The sequence below is a fragment of the Delphinapterus leucas genome, chromosome 6 (genome assembly GCF_059928025.1).
Source record: "Delphinapterus leucas isolate spDelLeu-1000000601 "Yukka" chromosome 6, BTC_Dleu_Yukka2, whole genome shotgun sequence".
NCBI classification, from domain to species: Eukaryota; Metazoa; Chordata; class Mammalia; order Artiodactyla; family Monodontidae; genus Delphinapterus; species Delphinapterus leucas.
In genome coordinates this window covers 109,835,415-109,849,134 of record NC_143134.1, presented here as the reverse complement: position 1 = coordinate 109,849,134, position 13,720 = coordinate 109,835,415, and the positions used below count along the sequence as shown (strand labels likewise).

The 13,720-nt window shown below is 39.6% G+C and overlaps 1 long non-coding RNA gene across 4 annotated transcripts in view; it reads right to left on the bottom strand.

The window, feature by feature from the left end:
- The window catches only part of LOC111177276 (uncharacterized), a 178,200-nt gene that overhangs the window by 70,525 nt on the left and 93,955 nt on the right, over positions 1-13,720 (bottom strand). The window lies entirely within an intron of this gene.

The following is a 13,720-nucleotide window of genomic DNA, read 5'->3' as shown; positions in this document are numbered from 1 at the left end:
CTGTAACAGATGGAGAACCACTGAATTAGTAGAGAGCATGATCAGATCTGGGTGTTAGAATCGCCCCTCTGGCAACATTGTAGGGGATGCATGGCATTGCTGGACAGCAAATGGAGATCAGATACTTGAGATGCCATTGCAATGGTTCAGGCACCTGTGAGGACTGGAAATACTGAAGCGACTAAGGGTTGTCAAAGGGAGGTGAGTTTGGGAGAAATTTAGGGCATAAAATTAACAGGCCTTGGTGACTATCAAGGTGTGGAAAGTGAAAGTAAGAAAAACATCAAGGAACCCCTAATATGTTATTTTGAACATATGACACATAGATGTATAGATGAAGCCATTTTGCCTTCTTTTGCCTTTATGCTTTCTACTTATTAAATAGATATGAAAAAATATATATGTATTTAATTAACACACAGTTAATTAAAAACGTTGACGTGTCTTTAACGAAACCAAACCAAAACAAATAACAAAAAAAACTTAAGGCAAATAGAGTGAGAAATGAGAAGAACTAAGAAAGCAAAATAACAAAGAAAATTTTTTAAAAATAGTTCAAGCTTGTTTAGGTAACAAGACCTTTTGGTCAAGAGAAAAATATTGGTGAATCTATGATTCAGAGTATTAAGAAAGGGCAGTGTTTGCTTGCGTGATATAGATTATGTTCTTCATGTAGAACCACCTTTCCCCACCGCCCCAAATATATATTTATATATATTGCTTTTTCTTATTGGAGAATGCAACCTGATTTCTACCGTTCTTTGTTCCATTTGTATTAAAGTTCTTTTCATGATTGTTGCTGCTTGCTAATAGCATAACTATAGCATTATATAAGCTTTCACTGAAACCGTGACTTTTTTGTGCTAGTATGGAAAATATGGGTGTGGGCAGGATGGCACCTTGAGTGGCACAGAATGAACAATTTTGCGAGTCATGAGAACTTTCCTTGATGCCTACAGCACCCCCTTCTATCACAGCTCTTGACACACCAAACTGTAAGTAGTTGCTTTCATCAATTTCTCCCCCATTTGAGGGAGCGTTATGAAGATGAGGCAGGGGCCTTGTTAGTTAGGTGGATGGATGGATGGATGGATGGATGGATGGGAGAGAGAGGGAGAGGGAGAGAGACGAGTAGATAGGTGTGTTAATTGTGAATTCATTCATTCAGCAAATATTTAGTGAGTACCTACCATGTGCCAGAGAGAATCATGATCCAATTCCTAAAATAATCGAACACACACATTTTCCAGTCTCCCTCACCAGTGCCTAACAGGATATGGTAATCAGCAGGAACTCAAAAAATCAGCAGTCATCTCAATGTGAGCCGGATTTTGGTCTTGATCATTTGACCCTGCACATGGTACTTTACCAGTGATCCTTCTGTTTCCATATGCAAAATGCATCTGTGTTGAGGGTAGAGGGAGGAAGTGGGTGGTATCCAGGCAGATTTCTTTATAAGTGGAATGGAAGTCGGAGGCAGATCTTCCTATCTCTAGTCTGATAGTCTGATTGTTGCCTGGCCTGCAGAGTTGTCAAGTATGTGTATCAGATAATGACAGTGAGGAAGGACTTGGAGATGGAAGTGTTTCTTATTTACGCGGGAAGCCAAATGCCTGGTGATTAAGAGCACAGTCATCTAACACAAAATTCTGATGCTGAAATTTGTTGTCCCACTAGTCATTCAACGTTGGTCAGATTACATAACCTCTTTCTTCCTCTATGAAGTGGAGATAACAAGAACCACCATTTACTGAGTAGGTACTATATTCCAGGTACTATAGTGTAAACTCATTTAATCTTCAAATTGTCTCTGTGAATGAGATAATGCTCTGTTCTCCATCTTATACGTAAAAAAGCTGAGACACAGAGAGACCAAATAACTTGCCCAAGGTCACACAGTTAATAAATGGTAAGCAGATTGACTGCAGGACTGAGCTCCTAAACACCACATGGCATTGCTTCTCTCTGTAAGTAATAGGATGCAGTTATATAACGCTCAGGTGTAAACGTGAACAAGTGCTGTGGGAATTGTTTAGGCTAAGAAGCAGTAGAAGCAAGTTGCTGGCACAAGGAAGACATCATTATTATAATGATAACTACCATTTCCTGAGTATATATAATAGAGTAGGTGGTAAGTTAGGTACTTTATTTACTTCATTTCATTATATCTTCCCCTATCCCTTGCCAGGTAGTTATTACTGTTCTTATTTTATGGGCCAACAAAGTGAGAGGTTGAATAACTTGCCAAATGTCCCACTAGTTAGTAAGTAGCAGAGCCAGAATTTGGACCTGCATGACTGAGGCCCCTGCATCTTCCTTTCTGCCACTGTTCCTGTCCACAAGTGAAGGACCAGAGCCAGAAATGAAAGGCATTTTAGGGACTGGCTCTTAGTCCATCATTACACAGTGGGTGTGGGGGGTGGATGATAGGGCTGAAGCATCAGATGGTTGATGCAAAGTGCAACCTACGAAACTTGGATTTACTTTGCAGACAATGGTGAACCATTAAGAGATAAGCAAGAGTACGACCAGAAATTGTCCCCCAAACACCTCTTCAGAACCTCTGTCTCTGTCATTGCTGGCATTCTAGCCACCCCTACCCCCAGCACATTCCTTACGCCCTGGCAAAATGTCTTTCCTGAATACACAGTCTATAGTTGTTTTGTCTTCCTCTGATGTTTTTTTACATGATTTATTGACAGTACTTCCCATTGAACATCGAGTGGCATTTTTATTTTACTCCCTATTACTTGCCTTTTCTTCTGGGTTGCAATTTCCTAAAACATCTGGCATTGTGTCTTCGCTTTCTATGTGTTAAGTGCCTTTCCTCATGTTTGCACATAGTGGGTACTGTAAAAAATATTAACATTTGGTGATGTAATGGATATGGCATTATTTGAAAAGGGCTGCCTCATTTCCAAAGGAGCAAGCTAAAGGAGGGAGAAAGTTTCTTCTTAGTCAAGAGTAAGAAGCTCTGAACGCACCCCAAGGTGACCAACAGTGACCAAACTGGAAGAAATTCCTCCCTACCATGAGTCCCTAATTTTCTCATCTACCCAAAGGGGCCAACATTTCCTCTGAGAAATATGTTAAAAAAAAGGAAGGGAAAACACCAAGCACTGTGCTAAGCATACAGGAGGGATTTACTAATGGCTTGAAGGTGGAAGCGTCATGTGGACTTGGAGTCAGAATAGTCTATGTTTAAATCCTGGCTCCATCTGGGTGCAGGCTGATTTGTGTTCCCCCCAATCCACATTTTGAAGTTTTTACCCCAGTATGTGACTGTATTTGGAGACATGGCTTTTAAAGAAGTAAGTAAGGTAAAATGAGATCGCATAGCTGGACCTTAATCCAATATGACTAGTGTCCTTATAAAAAGAGGAGATTAGGGCACAGACACACAGAGGGAAGATGACGTGAAGACACAGGGAGAAGATGGCCGTCTACAAGCCAAGGAGAGAGGGCTCAGAAGAAACCAGCCCTGCCAAGACCTTGATCTTGGACTTCTAGCCTCCAGAACTGTGAGAAGACGTACTTATGTTGTTTAAACCATGCAGTCTGTGTTACTTTGTTATTGCAGCCCTGGCAGACTAATGCACTATTTAACTTCTTTGAGGGAATTATATTCAGTATCTTGTAATAACCTGTAACAGATTATAATCTGAAAAAAATACATAATTGAATCACTTTGCCATATGCTTGAAACTAACACAATATTGTAAACCAACTATACTTCAATTAAAAAAAAGAAAGGTGACAATACTCAACCTCAGGGTACTGTTAGGAAGCTTAGCTATAATTTATGTAAAGCAGACACAGGTATTTCATGAGCGATACCTGGAAGTTGTAGTGATGGCAGTAATAGCCAAAATGTTGTTGACTCTAGCCCACAGGGCTACTGAAGGGATCAACTGGAATGATGATTTTGATGTGAAATGTAAACTTCAGTCTCTGGAATCAAAGTCCCTAAATGTGAGTGAACCTTGGCTCCACTAGTGACCACATACATGATATTGATTATTCTTAGCCTCCCAGGTCTCACTTCCCAGCCCGTTCAACATGACTCATAGCCTACCTCACCGAGTTGTTAAGAAGAAGGATGCTAAATACCATGGAATACTTATTAGTGTGTGTCAGGAACTGTCCTAAGCCCTTTACCTGTATTAACTCAATAAATATCCACAAAAGTCTAATATTTGTAATGTTGTTATGCTCATTTTTATAAAGTGAGGAATCTGTGTCACAGAGTGGGAACTTCCTCCAAGTCACAGAGTTCATAAAAGATGGAGCCAGAATTCAAACTTGCACAGAAAAGCAGAAATGGAAAGAAAAAGTAGAATATTATCTCATTAAACATGGTCTTATCTGACTTTATTGTTCCTTCCTATGCTTTATTATCAGTTTCCTTTTCAACTCTCAGGAAGAGTAGTCACACTCCTACCAGGACCAGGATCTTCATCAGAGAGAATTTGGAGACCTGACCACTTCTGCAAACAATATACTGGCAGGAGCACCTCTGAGGAATCTCCTTCGATTCCCAGGCCCCTTGGGGTAGACACCAGCACTCTCTGATTCCTGAGTGCATAGCTCTGGTACCTCCTGGGGGAGTGGGGCCATGTGACTTGGTCATCCAATACAGTACAGGCAAAAATTATGTGTGTTACTATTGGGTTCAGAGCATTTAATTGCTAGAGATCCTTCTGAACTCAGTTTCCCTTTGATGTGGTGACCAGAAACAGATGAGAGGCTGCCTGTTCCACTACCTGAATTCTGGAGTGACTGCAATGATCACAATAATCCTTCTGACTCACAACAGACATGCAGCTTAAATGAGAAATAAACTCTTGTTGATTTAAGTTGCTGAAATTTTAGAGTTATTTGTTACTACAGCATAACTTAGTCCATCCTGACTGATGCATCCATCCTATTAGTTAATTTTAATCTTTTACTTGTTCTCTCTGGAAATCTTCCCTGTTTGATCATACTCTCAATCCCTTATGCCTGTTTTCTCCTCCTCTTTTACTTTCTCTTTCTACCTTCAATTCTTTCTTTCTGTCCTATACAATTCCTTTCTGCAGTCCTCCTTGAGGTGGGGGGCGTGTGGCGTGGTGTCTCTCTGGGGAAGCCTAAGTATAATTTCAGTTAGGGGCAAAGTCACTCTGTCTGCCCTCCTTCTGTTTCAAGTTAGGATAAGAATGTGGAACCAATCCTAAGCCCTGCTCATGAAATGCTGCCACTAGACCCTGATTTCTAAAGACTTAGGTGCAGTCTGGGTCACTGCAGCCAGATCATGCACTTCAGACCTTATCTTCCCAGTGATAAGGTTGTGTCCATCCATGACTACATGGAGTATGTCCATTTAACAAGGACAAGAGGTCTTCCTGAATCTTAACGAGATGCACTCCTCAATATGGTTTGTTCTATACCGCAAAGCTTGATCAAGTCTCATCACCTCCAGGAAGTCTTCAGATTAATCTAGCAAAGATTTCTACCCTGTGGGCTCAGAGACTATAGCTCTTTCTCAAGCAAGCTGTGGAATCTCAGGGAAGTCACCTTCAATTTTTTTCATCTGCTAAATTAAGGTTTTAAGAAAACCCTTCCCTCGAAATCATAGTATAATTAATGACATAGCACCTGGTAGTTCATCAACCTCTCAGTTCCTTTTTTTTTTCTCTCATCTATAAAATGTTATGATAATAAAATGAGTCAACAAAGATAAACACAGAACAGTGAGTAGCACATAGTAAGCATATTGGAGCTTTAACTATTATAATTCCTACTGCCTATTACATCCATTCCTTAATAGATACTGCTTGGTATCCATAACAATAATAATGCATGAGAGCTTTTTTTAAATTACTCTAAACCTTCTTCCCACCCTAATCTCAATAGTTAAAGGAACTGGTGGCCTGAGATCAGGGACCTTTTCTGAAAATTCTAACTCCTGATCCATGGTCCTTTAGTCCCTGGCACCACCCAGCAAGCTCCTTGGTTAACAATGGAGGCTGGTGAATCCAAGCTGCAGGCACTCTGCTCCTCTGAACCCTCTGCCCTCCTCCTTGGCTGGAGGACACTGCGGGGTTATCTGCCTTTTTCCCGGGGATGCTGGCTACATAGGCTTTTCTGCTGCTAAAAATATGCAGCTCGAGATTCAAGGTGAACCAGATACATTGATTTTCAACCTGGACAAAGATGAGGGGGTAAATAGTATTCAGGGACTTCTGCTTGGAGCTGTTGGGGGTGGGAGATGTAAGGTTTTATTTAAAATAATAAAACGTATGTTTAATTCATTTAAGTTTCTAACTAGTTTGATGGATAGTTATTAATATAAATCACTAGCGATGCCTTCTTGATAGGATAGGGTAGGAAATTTCTCAATTTGAGACACAGTCCCTCTGGCATCAAGGGGTTAACCATTCTTCAACTTGATCTTTACCTCTCTGGGGTTCTTCCCTGGTGATTCCTGGTCCTTGAAGGTTATAGAAGCCTTAAATCCAAAAACACGCAGAATTCTTTTTTCGGGGGAATTCCGTGAATCTGACTTCTGAACTAAAACTATACACGTAGTATTTTCCAACAATAATGATGTGTAGTGTGGGTGAGGCCCTTGCTCTAATCTGGGTGTTCTACAGTATATACAGCATATTTTTATAATGGAAACTGCAAAGACCTAAGAAATAAAAAAACTGCCAAGAAAATGTTACAGTGCTTGGTAGATTCAGTGAATAAAAATAAATAAATGAATATGAAGCCAGGCATCATGAAAATAATCTTGGTAACTTTCCAATGTTGAGAAGCAACATCTAATTGAGTATTTGAGCCAGAAAATAGGCTAGATGCCATCCATAAGAGACTTCTTATAATCCTCCCCAACAGGGTGGTGACAAAGAAAGCAATAGCCCTATTTTACAGATGAAGGTATTGAGGCTCAAAAGGATTAATCAACTTGTTTAAGACCACATAGCTAGCAAATAAAGAGGGAAGAATCAGACCAAGTCCCCAAAGCTAACGCTCTGTAGAGAACAAAGTCTTTCAGTCCAGGGAAAATCAGAGTTTGGATTCAGAGTATGGATAATAGAGTTTGCCCAGGTGACGTCCTGAATCTGTGGCATCAGCATCACCTGGGAGAAATGCAAATCCTCAGACCCACTCCAGACAAACTGAGTCAATAACCCTGGGGGTAGGACCCAGCAATCCGGATTTTAGCAAGCCCTCTGGGTGATTCTTTTATTTTTTTAATTTTTATTTTAATTTTATTATTATTATTTTTTGCGGTGCATGGGCCTCTCACAGCTGTGGCCTCTCCCACCGCGGAGCACAGGCTCCAGACGCGCAGGCCCAGCGGCCATGGCTCACGGGCCCAGCCACTCCGCGGTACGTGGGATCCTCCCGGACAGGAGCACGAACCCGTGTCCCCTGCATCGGCAGGCGGACTCCCAACCACTGTGCCACAAGGGAAGCCCTAATTTTATTATTTTTTAACATCTTTATTGGAGTATAATTGCTTTACAATGGTGTGTTAGTTTCTGCTTTATAATAAAGGGAATCAGCTATACATGTACATATATCCCCATATCTCCTCCCTCTTGGGTCACCCTCCTACCCTCCCTATCCCACCCCTCTAGGTGGTCACAAAGCACCTCTGGGTGATTCTAATGTCTACTCTGGTTTCAGTAACATTGGTGAAGAGATAGAGCCTCAGAAACGCAAAGTAAATTGCCCACATTCCCAAAACAGAGCTAGGCTCTGAAATGAGGCTTGTCTTCCTTTAAACATGTAATGTTATACAAAGTTTTTATCCACATAGAATAAATTCTTTAGTATCCGAGCATTAGTTTTTTAAGCTACTGATTAAAAAACAGTGGCCAAGATGAAGATTCTAGAAATCAAGCCACCTCTCCTATTTACTCGCTCTATGGCTTAGGCAATTTATTAATCTCTTTGCGCTTATAGTTCCTCATCTCTGCTAAATGCCTATTCAGGCAGTTACGGCAATCATTGAGAAACTGCATGCTGAGTACTTTTGCACAGCGCCTGGTACAGCACAGACGCTTAGTAACCTGTGAGTTTGTCTTTGATATTAATGAAGCATTCTCTTTCTCTCTAAATAAAAGAGAGAATATCTTTATCCAATGCACGGAGCATAGTAGGTGCACAATCAATGCTCAGTCCTTTTTGTGCTTTTTTTTTTTTTTAACATCTTTATTGGAGTATAATTGCTTTACAATGGTGTGTTAGTTTCTGCTTTACAACAAAATGAATCAGTTACATATATACATATGTTCCCATATCTCTTCCCTCTTGCGTCTCTCTCCCTCCCACCCTCCCTATCCCACCCCTCTAGGCGGTCACAAAGCACCAAGCTGATCTCCCTGTGCTATGCAGCTGCTTCCTTACGTTTGGTAGTGTATACATGTCCATGCCTCTCTCTCGCTTTGTCACACCTACCCTTCCCCCTCCCCATATCCTCAAGTCCATTCTCTAGTAGGTCTGTGTCTTTATTCCTGTTTTACCCCTAGGTTCTTCATGACATTTTTTTCCTTAAATTCCATATATATATATGTTAGCATACGGTATTTGTCTCTCTCTTTCTGACTTACTTCACTCTGTATGACAGACTCTAGGTCTATCCACCTCATTACTAATAGCTCAATTTCGTTTCTTTTTATGGCTGAGTAATATTCCATTGTATATATGTGCCACATCTTCTTTATCCATTCATCCGATGATGGACACTTAGGTCGTTTCCATCTCTGGGCTATTGTAAATAGAGCTGCAATGAACATTTTGGTACATGACTCTTTTTGAATTATGGTTTTCTCAGGGTATATGCCCAGTAGTGGGATTGCTGGGTCATATGGTAGTTCTATTTTTAGTTTTTAAAGGAATCTCCATACTGTTCTCCACAGTGGCTGTACCAATTTACATTCCCACCAACAGTGCAAGAGGGTTCCCTTTTCTCCACACCCTCTCCAGCATTTATTGTTTCTAGATTTTTTGATGATGGCCATTCTGACTGGTGTGAGATGATATCTCATTGTAGTTTTGATTTGCATTTCTCTAATAATTAGTGATGTTGAGCATTCTTCCATGTGTTTGTTGGCGGTCTGTATAGCTTCTATGGAGAAATGTCTATTTAGGTCTTCTGCCCATTTTTGGATTGGGTTGTTTGTTTTTTTGTTATTAACCTGCATGAGCTGCTTATAAATTTTGGAGATTAATCCTTTGTCAGTTGTTTCATTTGCAAATATTTTCTCCCATTCTGAGGGCTGCCTTTCGGTCTTCTTTATGGTTTCCTTTGCTGTGCAAAAGCTTTGAAGTTTCATTAGATCCCATTTGTTTATTTTTGTTTTTATTTCCATTTCTCTAGGAGGTGGGTCAAAAAGGATCTTGCTGTGATTTATGTCATAGAGTGTCCTGCCTATGTTTTCCTCTAAGAGTTTGATAGTTTCTGGCCTTACACTTAGGTCTTTAATCCATTTTGAGCTTATTTTTGTGTATGGTGTTGGGGAGTGATCTAATCTCATACTTTTACATGTACCTGTCCAGTTTTCCCAGCACCACTTATTGAAATGGCTGTCCTTTCTCCACTGTACATTCCTGCCTCCTTTATCAAAGATAAGGTGACTATATGTGCGTGGGTTTATCTCTGGGCTTTCTATCCTATTCCATTGATCTATCTTTCTGTTTTTCTGCCAGTACCATACTGTCTTGATTACTGTAGCTTTGTAGTATAGTCTGAAGTCAGGGAGCCTGATTCCTCCAGCTCCATTTTTCGTTCTCAAGATTGCTTTGGCTATTCGGGGTCTTTTGTGTTTCCATACAAATTGTGAAATTTTTTGTTCTAGTTCTGTGAAAAATGCCAGTGGTAGTTTGATAGGGATTGCATTGAATCTGTAGATTGCTTTGGGTAGTAGAGTCATTTTCACAATGTTGATTCTTCCAATCCAAGAACGTGGTATATCTCTCCATCTATTTGTATCATCTTTCATTTCTTTCATCAGTGTCTTATAATTTTCTGCATACAGGTCTTTTGTCTCCTTAGGTAGGTTTATTCCTAGATATTTTATTCTTTTTGTTGCAGTGGTAAATGGGAGTGTTTTCTTGATTTCACTTTCAGATTTTTCATCATTAGTGTATAGGAATGCCAGAGATTTGTGTGCATTCATTTTGTATCCTGCTACTTTACCAAATTCATTGATTAGCTCTAGTAGTTTTCTGGTAACATCTTTAGGATTCTCTATGTATAGTATCATGTCATCTGCAAACAGTGACAGCTTTACTTCTTTTCCGATTTGGATTCCTTTTATTTCCTTTTCTTCTCTGATTGCTGTGGCTAAAACTTCCAAAACTATGTTGAATAAGAGTGGTGAGAGTGGGCAACCTTGTCTTCTTCCTGATCTTAGTGGAAATGCTTTCAGTTTTTCACCATTGAGGACGATGTTGGCTGTGGGTTTGTCATATATGGCCTTTATTATGTTGAGGAAAGTTCCCTCTATGCCTACTTTCTGCAGGGCTTTTATCATAAATGGGTGTTGAATTTTGTCGAAAGCTTTCTCTACATCTATTGAGATGATCATATGGTTTTTCTCCTTCAATTTGTTAATATGGTGTATCACATTAATTGATTTGCGTATATTGAAGAATCCTTGCATTCCTGGAATAAACCCCACTTGATCATGGTGTATGATCCGTTTAATGTGCTGTTGGATTTTGTTTGCTAGTATTTTGTTGAGGATTTTTGCATCTATGTTCATCAGTGATATTGGCCTGTAGCTTTCTTTCTTTGTGACATCCTTGTCTGGTTTTGGTATCAGGGTGATGGTGGCCTCGAAGAATGAGTTTGGGAGTGTTCCTCCCTCTGCTATATTTTGGAAGAGTTTGAGAAGGACAGGTGTTAGCTCTTCTCTAAATGTTTGATAGAATTCGCCGGTGAAGCCATCTGGTCCTGGGCTTTTGTTTGTTGGAAGATTTTTAATCACAGTTTCAATTTCAGTGCTTGTGATTGGTCTGTTCATATTTTCTATTTCTTCCTGATTCAGTCTTGGCAGGTTGTGCATTTCTAAGAATTTGTCCATTTCTTCCAGGTTGTCCATTGTATTGGCATAGAGTTGCTTGTAGTAATCTGTCATGATCTTTTGTATTTCTGCAGTGTCAGTTGTTACTTCTCCTTTTTCATTTCTAATTCTATTGATTTGAGTCTTCTCCCTTTTTTTCTTGATGAGTCTGGCTAATGGTTTATCAATTTTGGTTATCTTCTGAAAGAACCAGCTTTTAGTTTTATTGATCTTTGCTATCGTTTCCTTCATTTCTTTTTCATTTATTTCTGATCTGATCTTTATGATTTCTTTCCTTCTGCTAACTTTGGGGTTTTTTTCTGTTCTTCTTTCTCTAATTGCTTTAGGTGCAAGGTTAGGTTGTTTATTCGAGATGTTTCCTGTTTCTTAAGGTAGGATTGTATTGCTATAAACTTCCCTCTTAGAACTGCTTTTGCTGCATCCCATAGATTTTGGGTCGTCATCTCTCCATTGTCATTTGTTTCTAGGTATTGTTTGATTTCCTCTTTGATGTCTTCAGTGATCACTTCGTTATTAAGTAGTGTATTGTTTAGCCTCCATGTGTTTGTATTTTTTACAGATCTTTTCCTGGAATTGATACCTAGTCTCATAGCATTGTGGTTGGAAAAGATACTTGATACAATTTCAATTTTCTTAAATTTACCAAGGCTTGATTTGTGACCCAAGATATGATCTATCCTGGAGAATGTTCCATGAGCACTTGAGAAAAATGTGTATTCTGTTGTTTTTGGATGGAATGTCCTATAAATATCAATTGAGTCCATCTTGTTTAATGTATCATTTAAAGCTTGTGTTTCCTTATTTATTTTCATTTTGGATGATCTGTCCATTGGTGAAAGTGGGGTGTTAAAGTCCCCTACTATGATTGTGTTACTGTCGATTTCCCCTTTTATGGCTGTTAGTATTTGCCTGATGTATTGTGGTGCTCCTATGTTGGGTGCATAAATATTTACAATTGTTATATCTTCTTCTTGGATTGACCCCTTGATCATTATGTAGTGTCCTTCTTTGTCTCTTGTAATAGTCTTTATTTTAAAGTCTATTTTGTCTGATATGAGAATTGCTACTCCAGCTTTCTTTTCATTTCCATTTGCATGAAATATCTTTTTCCATCCCCTTACTTTCAGTCTGTATGTGTCTCTAGGTCTGAAGTGGGTCTCTTGTAGACAGCAAATATATGGGTCTTGTTTTTGTATCCATTCAGCCAGTCTGTGTCTTTTGGTGGGAGCATTTAGTCCATTTACATTTAAGATAATTATCTATATGTATGTTCCTATTCCCATTTTCTTAATTGTTTTGGGTTTGTTATTGTAGGTCTTTTCCTTCTCTTGTGTTTCTTGACTAGAGAAGTTCCTTTAGCAGTTGTTGTAGAGCTGGTTTGGTGGTGCTGAACTCTCTCAGCTTTTGCTTGTCTGTGGAGGTTTTAATTTCTCCATCAAATCTGAATGAGATCCTTGCTGGGTAGAGTAATCTTGGTTGCAGGTTTTTCTCCTTCATCACTTTAAATATGTCCTGCCACACCCTTCTGGCTTGCAGAGTTTCTGCTGAAAGATCAGCTGTTAACCTTATGGGGATTCCCTTGTGTGCTATTTTTCCCTTGCTGCTTTTAATATGTTTTCTTTGTATTTAGTTTTTGACAGTTTGAGTAATATGTGTCTTGGCATGTTTCTCCTTGGATTTATCCTGTATGGGACTCTCTGTGCTTCCTGGACTTGATTAACTATTTCCTTTCCCATATTAGGGAACTTTTCAACTACAATCTCTTCAAATATTTTCTCAGTCCCTTTCTTTTTCGCTTCTTCTTCTGGAACCCCTATAATTTGAATGTTGGTGCATTTAATGTTGTCCTAGAGGTCTCTGAGACTGTCCTCAGTTTTTTTCATTCTTTTTTCTTTATTCTGCTCTGCAGTAGTTATTTCCACTATTTTATCTTCCAGGTCACTTATCCGTTCTTCTGCCTCAGTTATTCTGCTATTGGTCCCATCTAGAGTGTTTTTAATTTCATTTATTGTGTTGTTCATCATTGTTTGTTTCATCTTTAGTTCTTCTACGTCCTTGTTAAATGTTCTTGCATTTTGTCTATTCTATTTCCAAGATTTTGGATCACCTTTACTATCATTATTCTGAATTCTTTTCCAGGTAGACTGCCTATTTCCTGTTCATTTGTTAGGTCTGGTGGGTTTTTATCTTGCTCCTTCATCTGCTGTGTGTTTTTCTGTCTTCTCATTTTGCTTATCTTACTGTGTTTGGGGTCTCCTTTTTGCAGGCTGCAGGTTCATAGTTCCCATTGTTTTTGGTGTCTGTCCCCAGTGGCTAAGGTTGGTTCAGTGGGTTCTGTAGGCTTCCTGGTGGAAGGGACTAGTTCCTGTGTTCTGGTGGATGAGGCTGGATCTTGTCTTTCTGGTGGGCAGGTCCACGTCTGGTGGTGTGTTTTGGGGTGTCTGTGGACTTATTATGATTTTAGGCAGCCTCTCTGCTAATGGGTGGGGTTTTGTTCCTGTCTTGCTAGTTGTTTTGCATAGGATGTCCAGCACTGTAACTTGCTGGTCGTTGAGTGAAGCTGGGTGCTGGTGTTGAGATGGAGATCTCTGGGAGATTTTCGCCGTTTGATATTATGTGGAGCTGGGAGGTCTCTTGTGGAC